The sequence below is a fragment of the Ursus americanus genome, chromosome 27 (genome assembly GCF_024610735.1).
Source record: "Ursus americanus isolate L20-20 chromosome 27, mUrsAme1.1.p, whole genome shotgun sequence".
Classification (NCBI taxonomy): Eukaryota; Metazoa; Chordata; class Mammalia; order Carnivora; family Ursidae; genus Ursus; species Ursus americanus.
The window spans coordinates 21,993,031-22,020,471 of NC_142153.1; positions in this window are offsets into that span (position 1 = coordinate 21,993,031).

Consider the following 27,441-nt stretch of genomic DNA (forward strand, 5'->3'; position numbering starts at 1 on the left):
CACTCTTGCACTCTCACTGTACTTGTACTGACCTCCGTTTTAATGTCTAACCCTCAATACTGCATTTATCTGTTCTTGCTCCTCTCTACCCCACCTGCCCACAACTCTTTGAGGGCAGGGGAGCCTGTCTTATTTGCATTTGCATTCCCAGTGCTTTGCCTTGCTCAGTGCCCTCACTGATAGTGAATGCTTACTAGATTAATTAATGGAAAGTTTGCTTTTCAATATTTTTTTTCTTCAATGTTTTTCTTCTGTGAAGTGGAAGGGGTAGATTTTAGTAAATCAACTCATTTGGCAATTATTCCTCAATATCATCAGACTTATGCAGATAAAAAAAATCCTATGGATTTGATACTTTTAGCTGTTAGGTATGTAAAATCTTAAGATACCATTTTGATAGCACTAGCAGTATGTTAATTCATTTACTTTACTCAATCATCACATATTTTTTGAGTAACAGATTGTAGTACAAATAGTATGGACACGGCATATCATGGTACCATTTATGAATTAAATAAGAGTTTTATATGTGTGTGTAACATATCAATGTTATTATATATCTATATATATCTATATCTATATCTGTTCTTTATCATCTATTTCATTGAGATCCTGTAAAAGTATATTAGAGAATATAAAAATATATAGCAAATTAAAACATGATATTTTGAATTTATCTATTTATGAATCTTGTAAATCAAAAATATAGGGAAAAGTTGATGGGAGCATAAAGAAGAAAATAATGATTCTTTTTGGTGAAATCAGGGAAGTTGACATGAAGGAGTTAATTTTTAGTCTATTTTGTTGATGACTAAGAGTTTTCTAGGTGGAAGACACAGTTTTACTCAGAGAAATAGCACAAACAATAGAAAAATGGCCTGAACATGCTGAGTGTGTTTGGAACCCTGGAACTCAGTGCCCAGGGGTTGGGGTGTCAAGGTAGATAAGGGAGGATATATGTGGAAAGGCAGAGATAAATCAGTCATTTGAAAATCTTACAACAAAACCCAGCAATTATATGCAAATAGTCTTTCCTATTGCCTCAAAATAAATTTTGTTTTTAAGTGGATCACCTCTTCATTTTATTGATGGGAATTTCTAAAGACTTAATTGAGTTACAAAAGAAAAAAAGAAAACACTTGCCAAACCAGGAAGATGTTAAAATAATCAACATTTCCTAGAATGAATATAAATCTCTGCATATTCTCCTTGTGATTATTTTTCATAATTTGCATAAAATATTAAGTTTGAGTGTGTTTCCTTGAAGCAACTACTGCTGTGTATGATACTTCAAGATTTCCTCTATTTTTAGACCTATATATTTTTTTTTCCAGAATTTATTGGCATAATGTATTCCGGCATGAAATAAAATTTTGTACTGGTTTCTTTTAGAAGCAGAATTTATGAATTTCTTTCATGGAAATGCATACTTCCTTTTTTTCTCTTTTGTAAAGACCGTCATTGCATTGTCTTGCCTAGGTAATGGATGAATTTGAACTAAAATGCAAGCACATTGTTTGATCTTACTTTTCCCCCTTTGGCATTTCCAGCGTTCAGACCTCATAATAATTTAAAAAATTAGGTTGGCATACGAGCAACTGCGCAAGCGCAAAACTAGTCAGAATTGGCAGAGGAATCCGGAGCTTGGACAGTATTCTCGCGCTTGTTGTTGCAATTGAAGAGGAACTCTTCAAGTAAATAGATTATTACAGTATTTGGGGTTTTAAGAACGCTTAGTTTAAAATTCTTTCCCATTCTGAATTAAGCCATGTCTCTCCATGGTTGGAGACGCTGCCCTGGCATTGCAAACACGATCCATCTAGTTCGGAACTGCTGTCTTCAGAACTGAGAGAGTCGTGCCCCCATCCGTGGCTCGCTATGAGCCGTTTCAATAATTAACCTTCGTAGTCTCAATTCCCACAATATGAAATTCTTCCTTGCCAAGGTTTATTTACTTTTCATAGATAAACCCATTCTTTTTTCTTCCCATCCTGCTAATATAGATGCAGAAAGAAAGGCCTCCTTTCAACATATTGAGACCAGCTTCGTTCATTCTCAAATTGAAATCAAAGCTTTCGCTGTCGGTTGAGTGGATTACCACAACAGTCTTCTGACTAGTTTCTCCGTCTCTGCATTAACTTCTTCTACCCCATTCATTCTCCACATCACAAGGGTTATCTTTCTAAGTGGCAATTTTGACCAAGTATTCTTCCTACTTAAAAACTGGTAATGGATTTCGGAATAAAAATGGGAAACTTAGTAAGGTCAAGGCCATTTATAATCTGTCCCCACCAACCTGTCCAGGCTCCTGTCTTTCTACCCCTCTCTCCCAGTCTCTCCTCCTTTTTTATGAATGGCCTTCTGTACCCCAGCCTTCACTTTGCTCACTCATTCTCCTGCTCTCATGTGACACATAGTTTTTTCCAGAAAGTCTTGTTTGATCTTCTGAGCCCAGGGAAGATGTTGTTCCAGTGTACTTACCATAATGCTATGCTTGTCACATTACATTTTCTATTTATTCTCTATTTTTATATGTTAGGCAGGAAGTATGAGGGGAGGTGCTTTGTTCACTCTTTTTGCTTGTGTTCTCTATTTCCACTTTGAAGGTACATCGTAAATATTTATTAAATGGATAAGATGAGAAGTGTGAGAAGCACAAAGGTAGCTAAGACACCAAAGTTCTTGTCATCGGCCAGCTGACATATCTTGATAAAATTATCTTAACCTCTCTGAGCCTGTCCCCATTTCCTGGCCTGTAAAATAGGGTGTCTGGACAACATAAACTCCATATCCCATCTGGCTTAAAATTCTGTGATTCTACTTTATAATTAAACCAAACATTCCTGAGTACCTTGTCTTCCCACCAAGTATTACGTAGGATATCCAATGCAAGTGATGTGAGAGGAAGAAACTAATAATCTAGTTGGAGAAAGAAGGCCTAGATATGATAAAGAACAAGAAGAAAGGGCATCAATCCTTATAAAATGTGTAAGTCATTATAATTGCCAAGAAAGGAAACCAAAAAGTAGTAACATTGGTTGGTTTTATTTTGAGAAATGTTCTTGGAAATAACTGAGGATGCTACATAACGTTAGAAAGTACCTGAAAGTGAGAAGCTAGTGTGAAAAATGCTATCAGTGTCACGGCTGTGAGCCCTTTATCACAGCAGAGGAGCATTAAAGCTTCACAAAATGGGATTTTCTAGTTACAGAGCAGTACCAGAGTGCTATTGGGTGACAAATATCAGCAAGTAGGCTTTTCGGGGGAACTTTTTGGGTCAGTTTACTTACACTGTAGCTATCGACATCGACTCAAGACTACTCACACTGAAAGCTCCAAGTTTTGATACACCAACAGCCCTTTGCACAGCGTAGCGTTATAAGCAATATGTCACATCTGCGCATTTTGGTTTTTCCTGTCTTCTGTAGGGAAACTTAGTTTTCCAGATCACCTGAATCCTGTGATAGCTTTACAGAAAAAATTTAACAACTAGGAACTGTTCTGACTGATATTCATAACAAAGCTTATTTGTAAGTGTGAATTTTTTTTTTTCTTAGTAGTAGAAGGGATCAAGACAGGAAATCTGGAAAACATTTATCATTGGCCTTGAATGTTAAATGAGATAAGATAAATTAAGCATCTAAGACAGAGAGAGACCTATGCTAGTCACTCAGTTAATGTTATTTTCAACATTCTTGGTCTCTGCCTTCCTAGTTAAGAGGTTGGGCCTTTAAAAAATATATATCTTTTTTTATTATTTTTTTACAAAATTTTATTTATTTATTTGAGAGAGAGCATGAGAGGGAGAGCACAACATGGGGGGAGCAGCAGAGAGAAAGGGAGAAGCAGATTCCCCATTGATCAGGGAGCCTGGAATCATGACCTGAGCTGAAAGCAAACATTCATCTGACTGAACCACCCAGGCACCCCAAAATATATGTATCTTCAACTCTCAATTATTTGTGCTTATCTTTTCTTATCCAGGAAGATGTCCTACAAAATACACAGTATTTCAGCTCCCAGAAAATAAGATGTTTGAATCCATTTTCGATACTGATGATTAGAAGATGATTTTCTAGAATGGAGGGAAAATGAAAATCTTATTATCAAAGTTTCACTATTTCGAACGCCCTTGTTTTCCCTTTCACTTTTCTAAATTGCTTTCACTTTAAGATCCTGCTCGGTGTGCTACGCTTCTCATTAAACTTTTCCTGAGTTTCTCACTTGGAAGAAATGGATTTTTTCTCCACACCCATTCCAGATTCTCCCTCTCTATTGCAGAGTTTTTTGGGTAAGGATGTCCATCAAATATTGGAGCTGGGAATATTGGACTTGGTGTTATTTTATCCAATCGTAAATTTAAAAGATAAAGAAACAATTCCAGAGAGATTAATAAATTAGTCACTGTATTTTTATATACAATTTTTCAGATTTCTGTATTACACTTATGTTATATCCCTGCACATCAATATATCCCCTACTTTCAACAACTCTATCTGGTTTGAAAGGCTCTCTAAATTTCTTACATATCCACCTGACTTTATTTTCTGCCACTGTTCAAAAGATAATCTCTGTTCAGGTCAGGAACTTTCAGTTTTCTTCTTATTTTTCTAGAATATACTTTCTTCCCCTACCTTGGCACCATTTCTGAAACTTTGCTTATCAGACCTGGTCTTCTTGGTTGAAATGATTTCTATTTATTTATCCTGCCAACCTACCTATTGTTTAGGGCCCACAGCCCTGCCTGAGAATGACTTTAGTGAAGCTTTCTGATTTAGTCTAGCATGCGATCTGCTCTACATTCATAGGGATTTATTTCCTGTATCATAAATTCCCGAATTATTATGTATGTGTAGATTTTCTCATTGGTTGTTTCCTGCAGTTATGCCATACTCTAACACCTGGATTAATATAATCACCTTCAGGTGGACATTTACCCAAAGTGTTGCCCTGTGTGTGTTCGGTGATTGTTCAAAGCATCTTTTTGGTAGAGGGGAGGATAATTTGCCATGTGCCACATTTTGTAAACTCTGAAGTTCAGATGAGACGTTCTCTAGAATGTGTTGAAAGTCCTCTGCTCTAGCCAGTGTATCCTCTGGGTTTAAAAGAAATGTCATTTGTTGTAGCTTCTTAGAACAAACTGGAAAGAGACCCAGGAGGGAGAGTGAATGGTATCGGCAAGTGGAGTAAGGGTGAATGGAGATCTTTTTTTAGGCAACACTGGTCTGTAAAGCCATGAAGTATAACTTCAGACAGTCCTTTGAGAAAACGGTTCACAGTAGGTTGGAAGGGTAAAATTACCTTGCATCATATGTTCAGTGTGAATGCTTATTAACCGGTTTATGCTCCCATTACAAAATCATTGTGGCAACCCAGAGAAAAAGCAGAGAAAGTGGTTATTTGAAACCACTCTCCATTGGCTCACTTAGCCAATGTGTTCATATAAATGAAATCTGACAGAATTCCCAGTCGGGTTGCTGTCATGGCGTTGATGCTTTTGATGAGATACCAAAGAAGGCCATCTTCAGAGGCTGTTGTTTGGATTAATTCCCAGGGCTGATAGCTACCACAGTATCTTTAAAAAGAAATACTGTTACAAGGTATTCATATGCAAATGGGACAGTGATTTAATATTGCAAAGTTTGAGAGACTTGGGGAAATCAACAGAACTGTTCTTTGAAAATTTTGTTACCGTCTAGTTGAAATGAAAGAGATAACAGTTTTGTGAGGTAGACCAAAAGCAGGGGTGATGGGCCTACATGTCAATTATTTTCTCAGGGGGGATAATGGAGTCTTTATAAAAGCCCCTATCTATTACATCACAAGACAAGATCTTTAAACCTTAATACCAGATTGCTAACATTATCACTGTGGTGACTATAACATCTGGTAAATTGAAAAGAAAAGATAAGCTTTTTTTTTTTAATCTGAAAGTTAGTGCCACTTTAAAAGAAAATCTTTGATAACAGTAGGTATTAAACCACTTAAAGCAACCGATAAATCTAGTTGGAAAAGTGAGGAAAATATAGCCTCGAGCTGAAATGTATCTGATGGTGTCGAAGTTAAATACTATACATATAAGATTTGGAGAGAAAACATCTGAGTAGACTAGTCTTACGAAAGAAAGCTCAAGTATAGTTACATGAGAAATTTTCTCACAATTTAAATGTGCTTGGATGCAGCTCTTCCAATATGACAATCCCGAACAAAACCACAGGATTTTTTTTTTAATCTACAAGCTCATATTTTATTGATTGATTGATTGATTGATTGATTTGGTAACTCTTCCTCGGGATCATGAGACACTGTTAGAAGAATATAAGGCCAGATGGGGAGAATATGCGTGTAGCAGTGATGGGGAGTGAACGAACTAAAAGCGGAGGGAAAGAAGAAATTTCCACACAGGATAGAGTGCATGGTGTCTGAGAAAAACGCAAGAGGAGGGCCATCTTACTAAAGACAGAGCTAGTTGGGAGGGGAAGTGAGCTGTCATCTGACCTAAAAATATTCTGACCCAATTTTATCATGCATGGACATTTCAAAATAGAAAAAGAAAGGATTTTTAAAGGAATTATTTGCTATTTTAAACTGTTTGCTACCATATAAATATTTTTAATGTTCATTGCTGTTTCTATCAGTTGTGCTATATTTAGAGTGTTAGATGGCTCATTACGTCCTTAAAAGAGGGTAAGGACTAAAGCATAAATAAAATGTACTTCTGAAAAAAGGATCAAATCATAATTTATTGCCTAGTGTAATTTTCCGACAGAGTGCCTACTACTCTAAATAGCAATGAACTGGCAGAAAATGTCCACTTTGTAATTTAGAAAGCCTCTGTTAAGAATAAAATCTCAGAGATTTTCTGGGTACAATGTACATGATTTTATCTGGAACATATTTTCAGTCCTTTAAAAAGCCAATACCACAGCAGCAGACACCTTATTACTTAAAGGCATGTATTTATAACTATTTGGAGCTGATCTGCAGGCTGTCACATGGGGATAATAACCTGTCATAATATGGAAAGCTTGGTTTCCTTGGGATTCTCAACCTTACTTTTGATTGACCTGTTAAGTACGTGAGTGAAGAAAAGACCCTGTGAGCCACCCACGCAAGTGGCTTACGTGTGACATCTCTCTCACATACACATGCACGCAGAGACATGTACAAAACCTGCTCCCTGTGGGGCGCCTGGGTGGCTCAGTTGGTTAAGCATCTGCCTTCGGCTCAGGTCATGATCCCACGGTCCTGGAATCGAGTCCCGCATTGGGCTCCTTGCTCAGTGGGGAGCCTGCTTCTCCCTCCGCCGCTCCCCCTACTTGTGCTCGCTCTCTGACAAATAAATAAATTAAATTAAATGAAAAAATGAACCTGCTCCCTAGAGGGACAGAGAAAAGAAAAGGCTGGACAGAGTAATCAACCACAGAGGACTCTCAGCAGAGGCCAGGGAGGCAGTTGTGGGGGGCCCAGCATGTCTGTGACCTCTTTCCTATCCTTTTTTCCTTTGCTATCTGGAAAGCCACATTCAGAGATCTCAGAGAATCCAGCTAAACCAAGGATAAGCTTGAAACTCTGAAGTCTTTTTGGTATTTAAAAAAACAAAAAATATTCTCTTGAAGACTTTTCAAGACATTCTTTGCCCTATTCAGAAATTGGGAACTCTCTTAAAAAAAAAAAAAAAAAAAACACCAAATAAAACCCAAAACTCACTCTATTGAATATCAAACCTTAAGTGCTTTTGTGAATTAGCTGTTCAATTCTATAAATAAAGCCTGGTATGTAATTCATAAAACTTAGAGGACAATGAGATTTGAAGACTTTTTTTCCCTTCTAAATATCAAAGTGCTTCATGAAAATCTACTGAAGCAAGGAGATGAACTACAGGCGAATTCTTATCTCTCATGAAAATCCAGCATAGATTTAATCATTTCATTTTAGCCAAATGAATAATAGGTATCAACAAATATTTCTTCAAGGATACAATCCACATGTATAAATTGAGCAAAGCAATTAATACCTAAGGCGTATCTGGGTAATATATATTGAGTTTGTGCATTTTTTCTGCTATATGGAACATATATTTGTTCTAATACTTGGAGATCTCGGCCTTTGAGCATAGCTGACTGGTTACATGTTATTGTTTATGAATGTGATAAAGCAGTCATTTATTTCTTGAGTGGTTAAATTGCCAATTTAGTAAATGGCTTTTCTTATCTAAAAGGAGAACTGGAGAAATAATGACAGTAACTCACATTTGCACAGCATTTACAGCATGCAAATTGTTTACAAGTATATTATCTTATGAGATCCTCACAATGTAATGAGACTTAGATAGAGCAAATATTCTTTCCTATATTTTCCAGCTGATAAGACAGACGTTCAGAGAATTATGCTTTGATCAACACCACACAGCTAATAAGTGTCAGACTCGAGGCTTGAACTCTCATGTTCTGAATCCGAATTCTTTCTTTCCATTGTGGTTTGATTGATTTATAAATTAATACCAGTTGAGTGGAGATAGTATTTGCTTTAAGAAGTAAACAATGCCCGGTGTATTTGGAACAAATAATACACTATTCTTAAAAGCGAAATAATTTAAATGAATTGTTATTGTACTGGATAGATGGAGCAATGACATAAAAATTCATGAGCATGGCCATCTGAGAACTGCTAATCTACAAGAAAAATCACACAATCTGTACCCCTCAAGTTACACTCATCTAGAGAGCATATATCTATGATGTGGTTGCATTTCTAGAAAAATGCATTCTATTTGATGACAGCATGTATATATTACTGAGTTAGTTGTTGTTCTGAACTACTACATAATGAGTTGCTGGTACTTTAGGAATGAGAAAAATTATAAAGTACCAAACAAAAATGTTTTGAAGAGTAATAAACCAAATGTTTCCACTGACTTTTGTGTGACGTTTACTTCACTTTCCACGTGTACTTATTATGTATATTTCACTTCATGCGATGGACTTCTTTTTCCTACCACAAGCCTTCTCTTGTACCCGTATTATTGAGCACCAGTAGCTGGATGTGGTTTAATTAAGTAGGACTTGTCACTCAACCCAAACAACCTGAACAAGATCTAGTCTACATTTTTAAATTGACTAAAAGTCATTTTTATCCAATATACTAAAATTTTCACCAAGTCCTTGTTGGAATATATTGTATACGAAGTAAATCTGTGTTTGAGTTTAAAGTAATAATTGGAAGAATTCTTTTATCCAAAGGTATCACTGGACTAATTTATTCAGTAAGATTTAGGGCAAAAAGTATGTAATAGCTCATTTGATCTCAATTAATTTTCACATTTAGTATGGCCAAATGTTGCTGATAACAACAAATGTGCATATTCTGGTTCCAATTAATTTATGTCCCTATTTTTTGCCTAAAGCAAAATTCTGAAATGTTTAGAAACATAGTATCCAGCACCATTTCCGAATTGTAGATCAGGGGTTATCAAACTATTGCCTATAGACCCAATCTGGCCACACCATTTTTTTATTAATAAAGTTTTATTAGAACATAGCCACTCTCATTTATTTACATGTTATTTAAGACTACTTTCATGCTACAAGACAGATCGAGTAGTTGCAAAAAACAAAAAAAAAACAAAAAAACTGTACTGCTCCTCCCCTTCCTGGAGAAAGGTCGGAAAGAGTGCTATTTGACGGAAGTGTGCTGGAGCAATGTGGACTCCATGATAGAGTAAGAAGATGGGGCTTTGGGGAAAAGTCTATGAAAGCAGAGGGAGAATATGATAGAAGAAAGATGATTGGAGGTGGATTGTGGAAGGTCAGGCTAACAAGTCTGGACCTTAATAAATGAGATGGTGGGAATCTTTGCTCAATTTCGAGCAGTGATTTTGGAAGGTAGCTCTAAGGCATACTGCATGAGGAATCTAGAAGGGAAAGGCTGGAAGCAGGGACACAGCTGGCTCCACTCTGTCTCACAGTGTTGGTTCAAATGAAAAGAACACTACCTGGTTGACTAAAACAGTGATAAGAAGGAAGACATTGAAATCAGGGAGGCTTTGAGAAGGGGGATATTATATTTGAATATTAATTATCAAGAGTGAGGGAGGGAGAAAATGAGAGAAATTTACAGCCAACTATGAAGGCAGACCAGTTGTTATCATTACTTGAATTGAGGATTTGGGGGGAGAAAATTTGAAATGTTGAGAAGATGGAATGTAGAGACATTTGACAAAGATTTTGAGATGGAGGAGATTAGGGATTTCACAGGTAAAAACACATTTCATTTATATTTTGCTGTTTAACAAACTACCCCAGCATGATGGCATCAGATAAAAACAATTATTTATTCTGTTCGTGAATCAGCAAGTAAAGCAGAACTTGAGAGGGACGCTCATTTCTGCCCCACACAGCATCCCTTGGGGCAGCTGGCCTAGAGGCTGGAAGACTCACCGTCGAGGTAGCTCCCTTGTGTGGCTGATAAGCAGGTGCTGGCTGTCATCTGGGAGCTCCATGGGGACTGTGGGCCAGCAGCTGTATTTCCTCCCCAAAGGTTGCTTAGGCATCCTTATGGCATGGTGGCTGTGTTTCAAGAGCAAGAGTAGCAAGAGATGGGAAGTGAAACTGCCTTTTTCGAAGTCCTGGGCTCCCAAACTGGCATTGTGTCTTTTCAACTGATTCTATTTGTCTAGCACTCACAGAGCCCAGAGTCAAGGTGAGGGGACGTTGACATCTCAATTGGAAGAGTGTCAAATAATTTTTTGACGCCATGTTTTACACATCACAAACGGGCTCAAGCATCAGGATCAAAGCTAATTTGAACAGGTTATTGTTCTGCAGGGAAGATCTGAAGCAAGGGGGATGGGTGACTCTAGAGAAAATGGGGCAAGGAAAGAGCAGAAGGGCCCAAACACAATATCACTGTATTTACATTTAATGAATTAGCGGGGAACCACGGTGGCAATAAAAAGTATAGAAACATTATTCACAACGGAATGGATGACAAGGCAGTGGTTGCAGAGTATTATTTGCTTCTTAACTAGGTTTTTGTTTTGTGTTCCAGCCATGTTCTCTAGGTCAAGATTCACAGCTATTTCATATAATCAATTCAAAATATATGTGAACTTCTGGATTTGTCTCTGAAATACTCAAACCTAATCTTACTGCTCCCTCTTACACCCCAAAGAGAAAGAGAGCAGAGAGGGAGAAAAGAGACCATAGGACTGGTTGTTTTAATAGCTCTTGCAATACTTGCTCAGCAAGGTGAGAGCTGGAGACATGCTGCTCCGCTCTCTGTATCTTAGGGACAAAGGAGGCAGCGGACTCAGGTGTCCTGTGGAGTATGATGTGCACACCTGCTCTGCTTTGATGAAGCCTATTGCCTACACTGTGTGAACGAGAGGCCCATAATTTTGTGATGGAAAGTAACCGAAGGCTCTCTGGCTATCTTGTTAGAAAGCCATGTATTTTAAATAATGACTTTCATGCAGCATTCAGCTGGGTCAGCTCTATCCATGAATCTTATAGCAACTACCAGGTGATCATCTTGAACATAATTTTATGAGCCTACAGTTTCTCCTAAAATCTCTAGAGCCTAACGTATCTTCTTAATAATCTTTGGGTAATACTGACACCATGCAAGTCTTTGGAAGCAGCTCTGGAGTTCTGAGATAACTCAGGGATTATCTAATTGGCCTGTCCTAGCTCCCTCTCCAAAGACCAAAATAACAAGAATACATTCTTGGATGTCAAAGTAATAATTTAACTCCATCCAGTATTCTCACTGATGTGCCATTTGTTTTATGAATTCACCCTAGATTTCTCAGATGCTAGATTTTTTTAAAACCATAAAATGATTCTAAATAATTAACTCACGAAAATGTCACTCTGTCCTCAAAAGAGATGAAAGGGGACAGAAAGAAAAGAGAGTGCTCACAAGACACTTGTGTATTTGTGAAACGCCCTACATAACGCTATAATGTCTATCTTCAAGATTATTATTTCATTTGAAAACGTTTAATATTAAAAATTTCTTGGCAAAAAATGTGTTTTTATTATCTTGGTTACATTATAGTAAAAATTTGTCCATAAACAGATTTTTTAATTGTTTTTATGGGTTACTTAAATTATAATGCTGTTATAAGAGTAATCATAACTATTCCCAAAATGCCACTTATAACTTTAACAACAACAACAGTAATAATAATGACTGACATATTCACAGCCCTTGCTGTGTGCCCCAAATGTTTCACATATATTAATTTACCCAGTCTACCCAACAACTGTATGAGTACTTGGATGGTTTGTGATAAATGGTAGGGGTTTTTGCCCACCTATTACTGTACCATTCTCAATTAGCTCATACCTGCTCCCATTTTTTCTTATTTGATTATGTCATAGAACTGCTTTAGATCCAGACATCTGAAAATGTTACTCAAATTTGCTACTAAATCTCCTGTACTTCATTTCAAATAAATAATTATGCTCACTGATGTCTTAATATTCTTTGATTATTTCTGGTATGAATTTTTTCCTTTATCCTCAGCTATCCTCGAAATAAGTACCCATTCCCTATTTGCAAATATTCCTTCTCAAATTTTAAAACTCATCCCCAGTGTCATTACACAAAATGTAAATTTTAATTGGTTTCTGTTTGTGAATTGTGTATCTCATGACTTATCAGCAGAGAACGAAAAGTGATTCCAAACCAAGGGGCTCAACACATCTCTAAGCACTAGAACAGAGGAGACCCTATCCTCTTTGTTGTGCATTCTGTGTGATCATCCATATACCTACATACCAGGAAAAATCTTCGAGATTCTACCAGCCACGTGTTTAAGGACGCCATTACCTTTGTGTTTTGAGTTTTTTTGTTTGTTCGTTTTAAGATTTTATTTATTTATTTGAAAGAGAGAGATAGCAAAAGAGAGATCATGAGTGGGGGGAGGGGCAGAGGGTGGAGGAGAAACAGACTCCTCACTGAGCCAGGAGCCCGATGTGGGGGCTCAGTCCCAGGACCTTGAGATCATGACCAGAGCCAAAGGCAGATGCTTAATTGACTGAGCCACCCAGGCACCCCTGTGGGGTTTTTTTTGTTTGATTTTTTGATCCATTCTAATTATGAACAATATTAGCCAGGTTTTCTCAATTCACTTGTTAAAAGTTGCTATAGGACAGGGACGCCTGGGTGGGTCAGTCAGCTAAGACTTCGGCTCAGTTCATAATCCTGGGGTCCCTGGATCAAGCCCTGTGTTGGGCTCCCCACTCAGCAGGAGTCTGCTTCTTCCTCTCCTTCTTCTCCTCCCCCTGCTCATGCTCTCTCTCTCTCAAATAAATAAATAAAATCCTTAAAAAAATAAAAAGGATCCTGGAATCGAGCCGGTGGCTCAGTCGGTCAAGTGTCTGCCTTTGGCTCAGGTTATGATCTCAGGATCCTGGGATCTAGCCCTGCGTCAGGGCTCAGCATGGAGTCTCTTCTCCCTCTCCCTCTGCCCACCCCCTCCCCCGCTTGTGCTATTTCTCCCTCTCAAATAAATAAATAAAATCTTTTAAAAAATGCTATAGGACAATCAAACCTTAAAATGGAGAAAAATCAAAGCCCAATTCCGTCCTTCTGTGGTAGTAGATTTCTCAATGTAACCATTTATGATACTTTCACTCAAACTGAGGAAAGCCTGTATCTGTGCTGACGTAACAATTAACAATAGTCAGTTGGCTTGTTTTTTGTTCCATTAAGGTAGGAGATGTATTCCATTGAATATGTATTTATTGAGCACACACCAGCTAGCGTAGAAATATACATACTATCGCAAGAGGCCCTTTCAATACACGTTAATGATAATTTGCATTTGTCATTTTAATTTCTAAATATCATCTATATTTATAGTGAAGTTTGAGGAAACTGAGTCAGAGATGTGGATCACACATACAATAAATATATGGGGCGCTCGGACTAGAAGCTAAGCTACCTGACCAGTTCTTTATACTTTCCAATAATTGGTGGGATCACACTTTTATCCTTTTAAATATCAAAGCTCCTGGAAGTCTTCCCTGACCCATTTTGTATTCTGGGCTCCTAGTGCAGTGGTTCACTGGTCATGTACTGAATATATGAATGCATACAACATTGACTTGATTTTATTAATAGACCTTCCCAACTGGTGTGCAGAAAGTGGTTTACAGCTGTGCAGAGATCTTCATTCCCTTCTGTCCTCAGGACCTCCAGCAGGAAGCAGGGTGTTGGGTAGTAAACAGCCTCACCTTTACCCTGTGTGATGTAAAAATATTATCAATTTCTAGGTATACCATGCCATGAAAAAACTTAAAAACCACATGTTTAAGACACATATTACTAATAAGAAAAAATGTCAATGAGTTGATTAAAATTCCCAATAAAATCTTCTTGGAAGAGCAACCAGATGAACCCATGGAAAACAGAAAGAATAAATTAATGGAGACAAAAGCAAAAAGAGTGAGTTATCAAACAGAAACCAGTAATAAATAAATATATATATATATTAATTTTGATAAATAAGTCAAAAGCTCTTTGGTGGGGGTGAGAAGAAAAGAAAAACTACTAGAAAATTGAATTTAAAAAGTAGATATGTAAATTAGAAATGAGAATAGCAGAATGATCACAGGTATAAAGTGAATTAAAGGGCTTACAAGAGAATAATTCGCCTGAGCTTATTCAAATAAATATAAAACTTGAATAAAATCGATGACTTCTAGGAGAATAAAAATCCCCGAAATTGATCTCAAAAGAGATCCATGACCATGGAAGAAACAGGGAACATTTTCAAAGAATAAGCATCCAAAACATGCCAGGCCAATAGTTTCAGAAGTGAATTCTCTAAAAACCTTTGAGGCATAGAGAACTTTAATGCTATTCACTGTTCTAGGCAACTGAAGGAAAATAAAAGTTCCAAAATATTTTTATAAATTAGCAGGAGATGACAACAAAACCTTAAAATCTGCACATAAAATTAAGTGAACTAATCTCATTTATGAATACCTATAGAATCATAAGAATATGAATCAGAACTAGCGGTGCACTAACAAGTGATACACCCCGATCGTGGGATGAAGGGGATTCATGTTAGGCATGCAAGTGTGGATTTGTGTTAGGTAATCTCTCAATGCAATGTTTACCTTATTAATAGGTAAAAGGAGAAAAAGATTGCTTCTTAAATACATTCATAAATTAATCTGGCAAAATTCGACACCACATCCTGAATTAGAAAAAAAAATATACGAATATAATGGAAATGAAAAACAGTTTCCTTCCTCTGATATGGGCCTTAAAAAATGATGATTTATTATGAAACAAAAGATTTCTCAGTAACGTTGGAAACAGGAATGATGATTACTATCACCGTTACTATTTAAAATTACTAGGAATTTTTTACTCCATAATTAGGTAAAAGAAGGAAAATGTTTTCAAAACTAGAAATTAAGAGAAACTATTTGAATCATTTGCATATGATATGCTGTGTATAAAGAATCTAAGAGGGCACCTGGACGGCTCAGTTGGTTAGTGTCTGCCTTTGGCTCAGGTCATGATCCAAGGGCCCTGGGCCTGCACAGGGCTCCCCGCTGGGCCGGGAGCCTTCTTCTCCCTCTCCCTCTGCCTGTCGCTCCCCCTGCTTGTGCTCTCTCTCTGTCAAATAAATAAATAAATCTAAAATAATAATAATAATAATAATAATAATAATAATAATAATAATAATAATAATAAGAGTCCAAGAAATATAAGTGCAAATGGAAATAGTGGGAGAAATCAATAAAATGGTTTGTCATAAAGGGTGAAAACATAAAAATTAGTAGTCTGTATGTAATAATAGACTATAAAATATAATTGATGGAAAGGTTTCATTTACAATAGCAAATATATTTCGACTATCTGGGCATAAACATTTAGCCTGTCTGGACATAAATACAGAAGAAGGTTTACAAGAGAGAAATTTAAAATTAAACTAGAATACTTTTTATAAATAAGATTTTAATCAATGGGAAAATCCATCTTATTCATATATAGAAGTGTTCAATAGTGTTAATATGTCAGTGCTCCCTAAATCAATTTATAAATGCATATAACATGTTTGAAAATATCAAGAACTCTTATAAAATTGACAAATGCTACTAATGTTCATGTGGAAAAATAAGAATATGAGATCTGCCAAAGAATATCTAAAAAAGAAGAGTAATAAAGTATCAGTCCATACTGATACTAAGACATATTACAATATCATAATAATTTAAACCTTTTGGGATCATATAAGCAGATAAGTGGAACTGAAACTATTCAAGATAGTTGAGAAATCAAATCAATTAAATACCAAATTTTACAGGTTATTTGAGAGGAATTTAAGATGCAATATTCAATAATTATCGGGGAAGTATTGGCTAACTCTTTTGGCAAAAGTTAAGTTGAGATTCTCTCCATCTCCCACGTAAACTAAATTATAGATAAAGGATTTGAAAAAAAATAATAATCACTGAATTACAGAAAATAACTTTGGTGAAATTTGGTATACATGCATAATGTATGCCTTCCCATGCATCACAGTAAACTCAGAAGCCATAATTAAAGATTGGCAATTTTGACCATAATTAGAAACAACTGTAGGGAGAAAAATCATAAACAGAGTTAAAAAAAATCATGAACAGAGTTAAAAATACAAAAATGAAACTGATTTTCTTTTTTCTTTTTTGCTGTGAAAAGTCTTTATTTTTTCCAGTTTTGTTGAGATATAGTTGACGTAAAGCACTTGTATAAGTTTAAGATATACAGCATAATTTAACTTACATATATTGTGAAATTATTACCACAAGTTTAGTTAGCATTCATCTTTTTTTAATAATTTTTATTATGTTATGTTAGTCACCATACAGTATATCCTTAGTTTTTGATGCAGTGTTCCATGATTCATTATTTGCGTATAACACCCAGTGCACCATGCAATACGTGCCCTCCTTAATACCCATCACCGGCCTATTCCAATCCCCCACCCCCTCCCCTCTGAAGCCCTCAGATTGTTTCCCAGAGTCCACAGTCTCTCATGGTTCATTCCCCCTTCTGTTTACCCCCCTTCATTCTTCCCTTCCTCCTTCTACCGATCTTCCTGCTATTTCTTATGTTCCATAAATGAGTGAAACCATATGATTTTCTTAACATACAAAAACACTTATAGCAAATATCAAAAACTAATTAATAGAAAAATATTTAAAGTCATGAATTCGGAATTCACGTGGCAAATAACTTCAAAAATGTTTAATTTTGCAGCAAAAATCACTAAAAAATCTTTAGATTAGACTGAAAAGACTTAAAAAAAAAGACAAAAAAAGACTTTCTAAGACTTAAAAAATAAAGACAAGATACAGTGAGCAGTTTAGTGAAATAGGCCTTTCCCGTGGTGTTGGGACATACACAAGAAGTATATAAACTCTCTGGGTGACAACTGACCGTATTCCCACAACAACATCAATGACAACAAATATTGCTCTTACTTTCTGATTCAGAAATGCTTACGTATGGTTATACATGTGGTAGAAAAAGTAATATTGATGTATACATATTACAGTTTGTGCATCGAAGCATTTTTGGGAGAACATACAGGAAACTGCATGGCTATTTCTGTTGGTTGAAAATGTGAGTGAGGCAAGGAAGAGAATTTTACTTTCTACTTCTTAAAGAAAGGTGTTTCCTTGTGTGGTTTCCCTCCTTTGCATGCCGGACTTCAGAGACTCCTTTGCCGCCTTTGTGTAATACGTGGCATCCATCACTCTCGGCACGGATTTCCACCCTAAACTGACCTCTGTATCAGAGGCTGTATGATATCATTGGCTTCTGGGTGGCTTAGACGGAAGAGGTCAGAATCCTGGGCGAGGGATTGTTTTGAGGATGACCTCAAAAAATAGAGCATTAAAACCTGAAGGATTTGACAAGTGGGGGCAGACCTAAATTTCACCCCTGACAATTTCCTAATTGAGAAGTGAGAGGAGTTAGTCTGTTTTAGAGAAACACGAGAAAGGTCAGTTGGGGCATGAAATAAGGTTGTCCTGAGCTTGAGGATCGTGAAAATGCAAGTCAGTGTCTGTTCTCTCTTCCCCCGAGTACTGCAGCTTGAAAGGGTGTTTCTTTCCGTTATTGTCTGTGTGGCTCTGTCATTTAGAGTTTCTTGTATCTGACACTTAATTTGCCTGGCTTTGACATTTTTTTTTTGTTTGCCCCATATTTATATGTTTTGTAGGCCAATTAGATTTTATATTTTCTGATAATGTTTTCCTTTATGTTTTTTTTTTTCCTATTATGCTAAGGATTTCTGGGGGGTTTAATGGTACCAAACTTCCTTGAGTTCCTCTCCTTGTTAGATTTAGATTTCATGCATTTTAACCTTTAATCCCCTTTGTGATTCCTCTTCTTTAATTTCCACTCTACTACCCCAGTTGGACCCTTGTATTCATACCCGGATCAAATTAATTTTCCTCTAGTTCCTCTTGGGTTAGACTCCTTTATTAGCTTCCTATTACTTAAGACGTAAAATCCAAGTGAAAATCCTAAATTCTTCGTGTCTCACTAATAGCCCCCGTTATCTCTCTAACTGTATCACTAAATCATTTTCTGCAAAAGATTTCACCGCAACCAGACTGATTTGGCCATGGTCCTTTGAATGTGCTTTTGTCCCTTTCCACTTCGATATTCTTCTACCCTTAAATCAGTTTTTGTGCAGGTTGATTTTCATTTTTCTGTTTTGGATTCCTTCATTCTCATTTGACATTAAGCTTATTCTTCATTGTACTATTATTTAATACCCTGTATCTGTGTTCTATTTATACTACATTTACTGTTATGTAATACCCCTGTGTTCTGTTTGCACAGAAAGACTGTACTTTCCTTGAGGGCAAGGAGCAACATTTATATTTTTTTGTGTTAGTAGCACCTACATACAGTCTTGAACAAAAAAGGTCCTTGATCAGTGTTACTACATTAACAGTGGTTTAAATGAGATAATATGATTTAAATCTAAGATTTTAAAAGTGTAGAGCTTCTGTATAACGGTATTCTACATAAATCATCCACAAATTGGTCCTTCTTGCCAGTATAACCATTTAAGGATTTTCTTTTTATAATAGACTTTTTTAGAGCATTAATAGATTTACAGAAAAGTTGCGCAGTAAATACAAAGAGTTCCTGTATATTCTCCTTGCTCCCAGTTCCCCAATTTCTCCTATTATTATCATCTTGCATTAATGTGGTATATTTGTTATAACTGATGAAACAATATTGCTGTATGTTTATAAATTAAGGCCTATCTATAGTTTACATTAGGGCTCACTCTTGGTATTGTGCCGTTCTGTGGATTTTGACAAATGTGTAATATCATATATTACAGTACAGTAGGATACAGATTAGTTTCACTGCCCTAAAAATCCCCCTGTGCTCCACCAAATCATCGTCCTCTCTAGCCCTGAACCTCTTGCAACCACTGATCTTTTAATTCTCTCCAGTTTTGCCTTTTCCAGGGTGTCGGGTAGTTGGAATCATACAGTATGCAGCCTTTTCATATTGGCTTTTTTCATGTGGGGATGTGCATTTAAGTTTCCTCCCTGACTTCTCATGGCTTGATAACTCATTTCTTTTTATCATCGAATATTATTCAATTGTATGGATGTGCCATAGTTTGTTTATCCATACCTACTGAAGGACATTTTGGTTGCTTCCAAGTTTCAGCAGTTATGAATAATGCTACTGTAAACATTGTGAAGACTTTAGTGTCAATGCGAATTTTCAACTCATTTTGGTAAGTCTCTGGGAGCATGATTTCTGGAGTAGGAGGTACATCTGTGTTTAACTTTAGAAAAATCTAACTTTCTTACAAAGTGGCTGCACCAATTTTCAGTCCGCCCAGTAATAAATGAGAGTTTCTGTTAATCCACATCCTCACCATCATTTGGTGTTGTCAGTGTTTTGGATTTTAGCCAGTCTAATAGATGTTTAGTGGTATCTCATTTTTGTTTTAATTTTCAATTCCCCAATGGCATGCGACGTAGCACATGTTTTTCATATGCTCATTTGACCTCTGTATATCCTCTTTGGTGGTGTGTCTGTTCAGATCTTCTGTCCATTTTTTATTTGAGTTATTTGGGTATTTTTTATTGTTGGGTTTTGACATTTTGATTTGGGCTGTATATTTTGGAGTCCTTTACCACATGTGTATTTTGAATTATTTTCTCCCAGTTTGTACCTTGTCTTTTTATTCTCTTACTAGAGTCATTTACAGAGTAGACATTTTAGGTTTTAATTTAAAAACTTTTTTTTTTTCTTTCTTGGCTCATTTTTGGTTTGTGTTTAAAAAGTCATCACTAATGTCAAAGACACCTAGGTTTTCTCCTATGTTATTTTGTAGTTGTTTTGTAATCCTGAATTTAACTTTAAGACCTATGATCCAATTTTGAATCAACTTTTGTGAAAGGTCTGTGTCTAGATTCAGTGTTTTGCATATGGATGTGCCATTATTTTAGCACCATTTGTTGAAATGACTTCTTTCTCCATCAATTTGCCTTTGCTTCTATGTTAAACATCAATTGAAGATATTTACGTGGCTCTATTTCTGGGCTATCCATTGGTTGCAACAGTCTGTTTTTCTATTCTTTTGACAAAACAACACTTTCTCCATTATTGTAGCTTTTTAGTAAGTCTTGAAGTTAGATAGTGTCAGTTCTCCAACTTTGTTCTTCTTGAGTAATAGCTACTCTGGGTGTTTGCCTCCCCATATAAACATTAGAATCAATTTGCTGACAACTGAAAAGCAACTTGCTGGGATTTTGGTGGGGATCGTATTGAATCTGTAGATCAAAATGGACATAAATGACATCTTAACAATATTATGTCTTCTTAGGAACATGGACTATCGCTTCATTTACTTAGATCTTCTGTAATGTCTTCCATCAGAATTTTGTAATTTTCCTCATATTGATCCTATACATATTTTGTTAGATGTATACCTAAGTATATTTTTGGTGCTAATACAAATAGTTTAATTTCATATTTCAATTGTTTGTTGTTAGAATATAGAAATGTAATTGACTTTTGTATATTAATCTTGAATCCTGTTATCTTGCAGTGATTACTTAATAGTTCCAGGAGGTTTTGTTGTTGATTCTTCGGGATTTTTTATGTAGAATATCATGTCATCTGCAAACAAAGACAGTTTTATTTCTTCCTTCTTAATCTGAATACCTTTTATTTTCTTGTCTTATTGCATTAACTTGGACTTCTAATACAGTGTTGAACAGGGATGGTGAGATGGGACATCTTTATCTTATTCCTGACCTTAGGGAGGAAACATCTAGTTTTTTTACCCTTAAGTATGATGTTGACTGTAGGTTTCTTGTAGATTTTTTTTTTTTTATTGAAAGAGAAAGTTCTCCTCTACTCCTAGTTAATTGGTGATCTTAATCATGAATTGAATTGAATTTTCAATTTTCTCAAATGCTTTTTCTGCTTCGTGATCATGTGATTTTTCCTCTTTGATCTATTTATGTGATAGATTATATTCATTGATTTTTTAATGTTGAACCAGCCTTGCACAACTGAAGTAAATCCCAGCTGGGCATGGTGTATAATTTTTTATGCACACTTAGATTCAATTAACTAATATTTTTTGAGGATTTTTAGAGAGATAATGGTCCTTTCTTGTAATGTCTTTATCTGCTTTTGATATTAGGGTCACGATGGCCTCATCGAATGAATCAGAAAGTATCCCATTCTTTTTGTCTTTTTTTTTTTTTTTTTTTTTTTATCACAGGTTGTAGAGAACTAGTATCCTTTTTCCTTAAATGTTTGGTAGAATTCAATAGTGAAACCATCTGGGTTTGGTGCTTTCTGTTATGGAATGTTATTAATTATTGATTCCATTTTTTAATTCAAGTTGTGTATCTTTCCACATGTGAGTTATGAAAAATTTTGTCTTTCAAGCAATTGGTTCATTACATCTTAATTTCAAATCTGTGTTTCAGAGAGTTGTTCAGAATATTCCTTTATTATATTTTTAACTCCATAGAATCAGTATTGATGACCCCTCTTTCACTTCTGATGTTAGTAATTTGCATTTTAGTATTTTTTTACGTTTGTGTTTTATTGCTCTATATTTGTGTCCAGATGTCTTAACAGTTTATGAAGAAGACTTAGAACAGAATTTACCATAAACAATTCATGTACAATATACAAAGTCTGGTTCTCCAAGTGAATATATATATGGCAAATTATATATCAAAAGCATAGAGGAAAAGCAAACAACGTTATAAATATGAGGTGTATTTTTAGTTGAGGAGTTTCATTATTCAGATATAAGCAATCACACATAGTCAGAAAGACCCTTTAATTATTTATTTATTAGCATTTTGGTTCTAGAGAGTTTATCCAGAAAAGCTCAAGGAAAGGTATTTGGCGGGCACCTGGGTGGCTCAGTCAGTTGAGCCTGCCTTTGGCCCTGGTCATGACCTAGGGTCCTGGGATCGAGTCCCACATCTGGCTCCCTGCTCTGCGGGGAGCCTGCTTCTCCCTCTGCCTCTGCCTCTCTTTGTCTCTCATAAATAAAATCTTAAAAAAAAAAAAAAAGGGAAAGGTGTTTCCTCACTCCATTTAGTTTAGAAGTATTCAGTTGTTATAGGCAAATAGTGCAAGAATAAGAATTTTTAGGCTGTCCCTAATTATTGTGGCTTTATTGAAGATACACAAATCATACAAGCTACACGATTTATTCCTCTCCTATTTGGCATTATCTGTTGTGACGGGGACCTTGTGTTTTCTGTACGTAATTTTTATTTGGAAAATCACAGTTGAATAAAGCCTGTAGGGCTACTGCCTTCTCTTCATTTATTTATTCAATCAAATTTTATTGCATACCAAATTTTTTATTATTTCTGTAAAGAGAAATAAAAGGTATATCAAAATTAAAAACTGGGAGAAGATATGAAACAGGCGAATATTTCAGAAATAGATATATTTGAGATCTTTAAAACAAGTGCAGCATTTCTAAAGAGATGAAGCCAGAACTGAATAGAGAGACTTCAACTTGATGTTTTATTAGCGCTTTAGAAAAGCAAAGCACTTTTTAAATAAAACACTGGGCTCAATACTCAGGAGACATGGGTTTTGGAACGGACTTTGCCACTGACTAGCGGTGTGATACCGGGCAGGTCACAATTTGTTACGGTCTGAGTGAGATACTGCGAATGATCCGTCTGTATGGCTTTCTTTCAGTTCTGTGAGACTCTCATAGCATCCAACATTCTCAAGTACCAAGCAGGTTTAAAGAAAAAATGTAAAAATATGTGAGAAGGAATATGTACCATTTTAGCTTCAATCTTGTTTTCATTTTCTGTGTCCACTTCCTTACTGTCTTCCTTCTCCATCCTCTGTCTCTTTTTGATTCCTCCTTCCCCTCCATCCATGTTTCCTCCGTACTCCTTTAATTTTCTTCTACAGCCCCTCTTTTCTTCCCGCGCTTCTCCCTCCTGCTCCACCTGTGATATGGGAAAGTTGATGATACATATAGAATCAGCAGTTCATATTCAAGGCAGGAGAGGAGATAAAGCTTGGTGGTAATAAGGCCAATATCGCCTGAATTCCCAAGGGTAGCCATGTATAGAGAGTAGAGATGAACCTGCCAGTATTTCTAGAGAAATACCCTGCACCTGTTCCTCTAGCACTAGGAATTTTTTCAAACTTGGTAATAAGTGGGGGTCCGCTGGGACTCTTGGTGCATCCCGGTCGATCTTCTCTATGTCCCAATGGCCATGTTTCCATGCAGAGATGACTGCAGCCGAAGAGTGTGGTGCTTTTCTCCAAGAAGCTCGGGGCCTCTTTATATCTGTGTGCTCACTATTTACGCACAGTACAAAGTCAGTGAAACGAAAGGGAAGTTCTAACACTCAGAGGTTTTAGATAAAGTGACCCAAACAGTCTTTTCCTTCATCAAAAATGTTTACAATTTGTTATGCCTCATATTTCTCTGTGAAGAGATAAGGTATAATTTTCTGAAGGCTCCTGGGGCCTGTGCTTCACAGATAGGGAGGCCACATGTCACAGTTTGCCTGGGACAGTCCTGCCTAGTGCCCATGGTCCCCCCGCAGCTGTTAATAGAGCCTCTTTTTAATCTCAAAAGTGTCCCAGTTTGGAAGATAAATTATATGGTTCCTCTATTCATAGACCATCAGGAAACCAAAGGAGCTGTTTCTTGTATTCATAAGGCACAGTTTGGTTTTTCTCATCCCAGCTAAGGCCCTGCCGGTGAGTCAGCGCTGCTGAAAGACAGCACAGACCCTTTTCTGTGTCTTGTGGCACATCTTGAGACGTTTATGATCGGTTCAACATATGGAATTGGTCACTTTTGTGAACCAGTTCATCAGTTTGAGAATTAGTTGACAAAGTAAATCGCTTCTTGAAAAGGCTTGATCCTTGTTAAACATCAGTCTGATTTCGGGAAGAGTAGAACTTTCAGCTGAGTTTTCCTGGGAGTGTAAAATTGTTGAATATGCAGAAATAAAGACACATTTGGTTTGATTTATCAAGTCTTCAATTACAATGACTGAAAATCAGGAAGCTTTGAAACTATGAGCTGGGACTGCATTTACCCTGTTTTCTCTTGGTGCTTGCTTCCATCAGATGAGTGCGCGCAAGAAACCGTCCTTGATTTGACAATGAGTGGAGCTTCTTGGCCGAATGAATTATGCTTGGTCACAGAAAACATTTGGGAGAGTATGCAGAGTGTATACTTCTTTTCCAGAAATCTGTAGTCCTCATGCTTTGGTGGAGATCCAATTTCATTGTAATTTAAAGGAAAACTGCTAACTCAGCAGCATTTGCTATGATATCAGCAAATGAGAGGGGATAACTTATGATTATGAAGAAAGTATAAAGGTGAAAATCTTATAAGGGACTGAAATCATAGGTCAAATGTTCGTCATATAATTAAGATGCTTTTTCAAAACCTATTTATCATAGAGATATTGTAACTTTCCCGACTTCACAGTATGGAGCTTATTGGTTTTGGGTAAAATGGAGGTAATATTGGCTCATCCCATACCCCTCTTCATCTTGTTCACTGTGTTCCAATAGTATATGGCCATCTCCTTGGTCCTGGAATGTGCTAGTCTCTCAATAACTTGGGGCCTTTGTATTGCTATTCTTTAATTGAGAAGTGCTTCCCACAAGGATAACTCTTTTTCTGCCATTGAACTCCTACCTCAAATGTTTCCTCAGAAACTATCTGATCTAAATGAGTTGCCCTATCATTTTCTATCCCGTTCTCCTACTTTATTTTAGCCATGGGACTCTATTTAGATTTATCTTTTAATTTATGTAGTTTCCTTCCTCCCCACCAGCAGGTAAGGATCACGAAAACAAAGCTCTTGTTTATCGTATATTGCTATGTCCCATGGGCCCATAAAAGAACCTGGCATGCAGAATCTACTCAAATATTTATGAGCAAATTATATTGCTATATTTCTACAAGTTGACACTCATGTCAAATTACTGAGCACACATATAGATTGCTTAATGAGCAGAGTATTGTGTAGATTGTTAGAACTTCTGGTCTCAATTTCATAACTTAAATTAGGTCTAACACCTCAAATCATCACAAATCAATTAACCTTGAGGGCAAAATAATACAATAAAACGCAGCTTTTCACTTTGAGGCATAATAAACAAGTACTAATGTTCTAACATTTTTACATGAAGAGGTACAGCAATCCACTATTTAAACCAAACACAAAATTAGGAAATTTTGTACCTCAATTCACACACTATATGCTTGTTTTTCCTAAATGAATCTTACTCGTGTTGATGTAAATGGGGGGGGGGTGTGTCACTGAAACACTTTTCTCAGCAATTGTTGTGCTGATTATACTGCAAAAATATTAGCAATGAAGCAAGCACACAATTACCATGTTAGGCAGAATACAAAAGAGTATTTTTTAATCTATATATCAAGATACTCCTGTGTTGAGTTTGGATAATTCATTCTCAATTCCTGATGAGAAATTTGAACTCCTCAGAGAGGTTGGTAGCATGGCTAAAAGTGTGTAAATTTGTGACCTTCTGTGAGAGTCAATCAGGTATCCCGCTTATCTATTCTTAAACATCTATCCAAACATTCTTGATCATGTTACCTCTGCCTAAGAAAACCTAACATTACCTTTTTCATTGAAAGGTTATTCATTGGCACATCATTATTGCTGAGGCTGATGAACTACTAAGGAACAGAGCCAGGGTTGAACTTGTGTTTTTATAGCAATGGCCAAGTTGACCTCAGAAAAATTCCAACAGCACCCTGGGAATGTGATACTATGAGCACGCATTTGTCATATGTGGCCAACAGAGATCTACAAACAATTTTCAAATGACATTCTGCATAGCCCAGCTTTTGTTGGATGCACATCTGCTCTCTTGTTAGAAGTATTATCGAATAGCTTTAAGCAGGTCTGCTTTAAATACTTGAAAGCTTTTCCATTCTTGAGAAGCCCTGATAACGCATGTGATGATGATCTCAATTCTCTTCTATCAGGAAGAATTTTACAGGGCTCGATCAGTGTATAATAGAGAGATATTAAAATAGGTTTTCCTAGTTCTTTTGAAATGTAGAATTTTAAAAGTTATATTAGAAAGATCACCAAGGAGATTTTACAATTGGCTGGTTTCTTTTACATCTTAGGTAGCCAGATGTTAATATACAAAACAGCTTTTTAAGAATTTATTCCCTTTCTCTGAGTACAAAGCAATGGATATTCATTTAATATATGTAAATTAGAATTATTCTCCCATCACTTTTCTGATTTAATACTCAGGCTGGATATATTTTGTTAAAAAAATTTCTTTCCCACTTCTAAATTATTGTAAACACAAAGTAAGCATTTTAAAATAGTTAAGTGGGTAGCAATAAATACACATTTACATGCAACTATTAAAAATTGAAACATAGAGGAGTGCCCGGGTGACTCAGTTGGTTAAGCATCTGCCTTCAACTAAAGTCATGATCCCAGCCAGGGTCCTGGGATGATTCCCACATCAGGCTCTTTGCTCAGCTGGGAGTCTGCTTCTCCCTCTGCCTGCCACTTCCCCTACTTGTGCTTGTGTGCGCTGTCTGTCTGACAAATAAATAAATACAATCTTTTAAAAATTGAAACACAATAAGTTATCTGTATCTAATATTAATTATAGAGTTCTAAGGATTTATGATACCAATGCATCAGTATAATACCAATTCTAGGATTACAGCATGTTAGGACGAAAAGAGAATGGTCCTTAACCACTCAGTGGAACAGAGAGTTAAACCAGAGTTTAGGAAAGTTAAAAGACTTGTCGAAGGTTACAGAGCTACAAGTCACAGGGTTTATTTCAGTGATCCTAAGACCAGTGTTCCCACTGACCATATCATGTGCTTTTTCA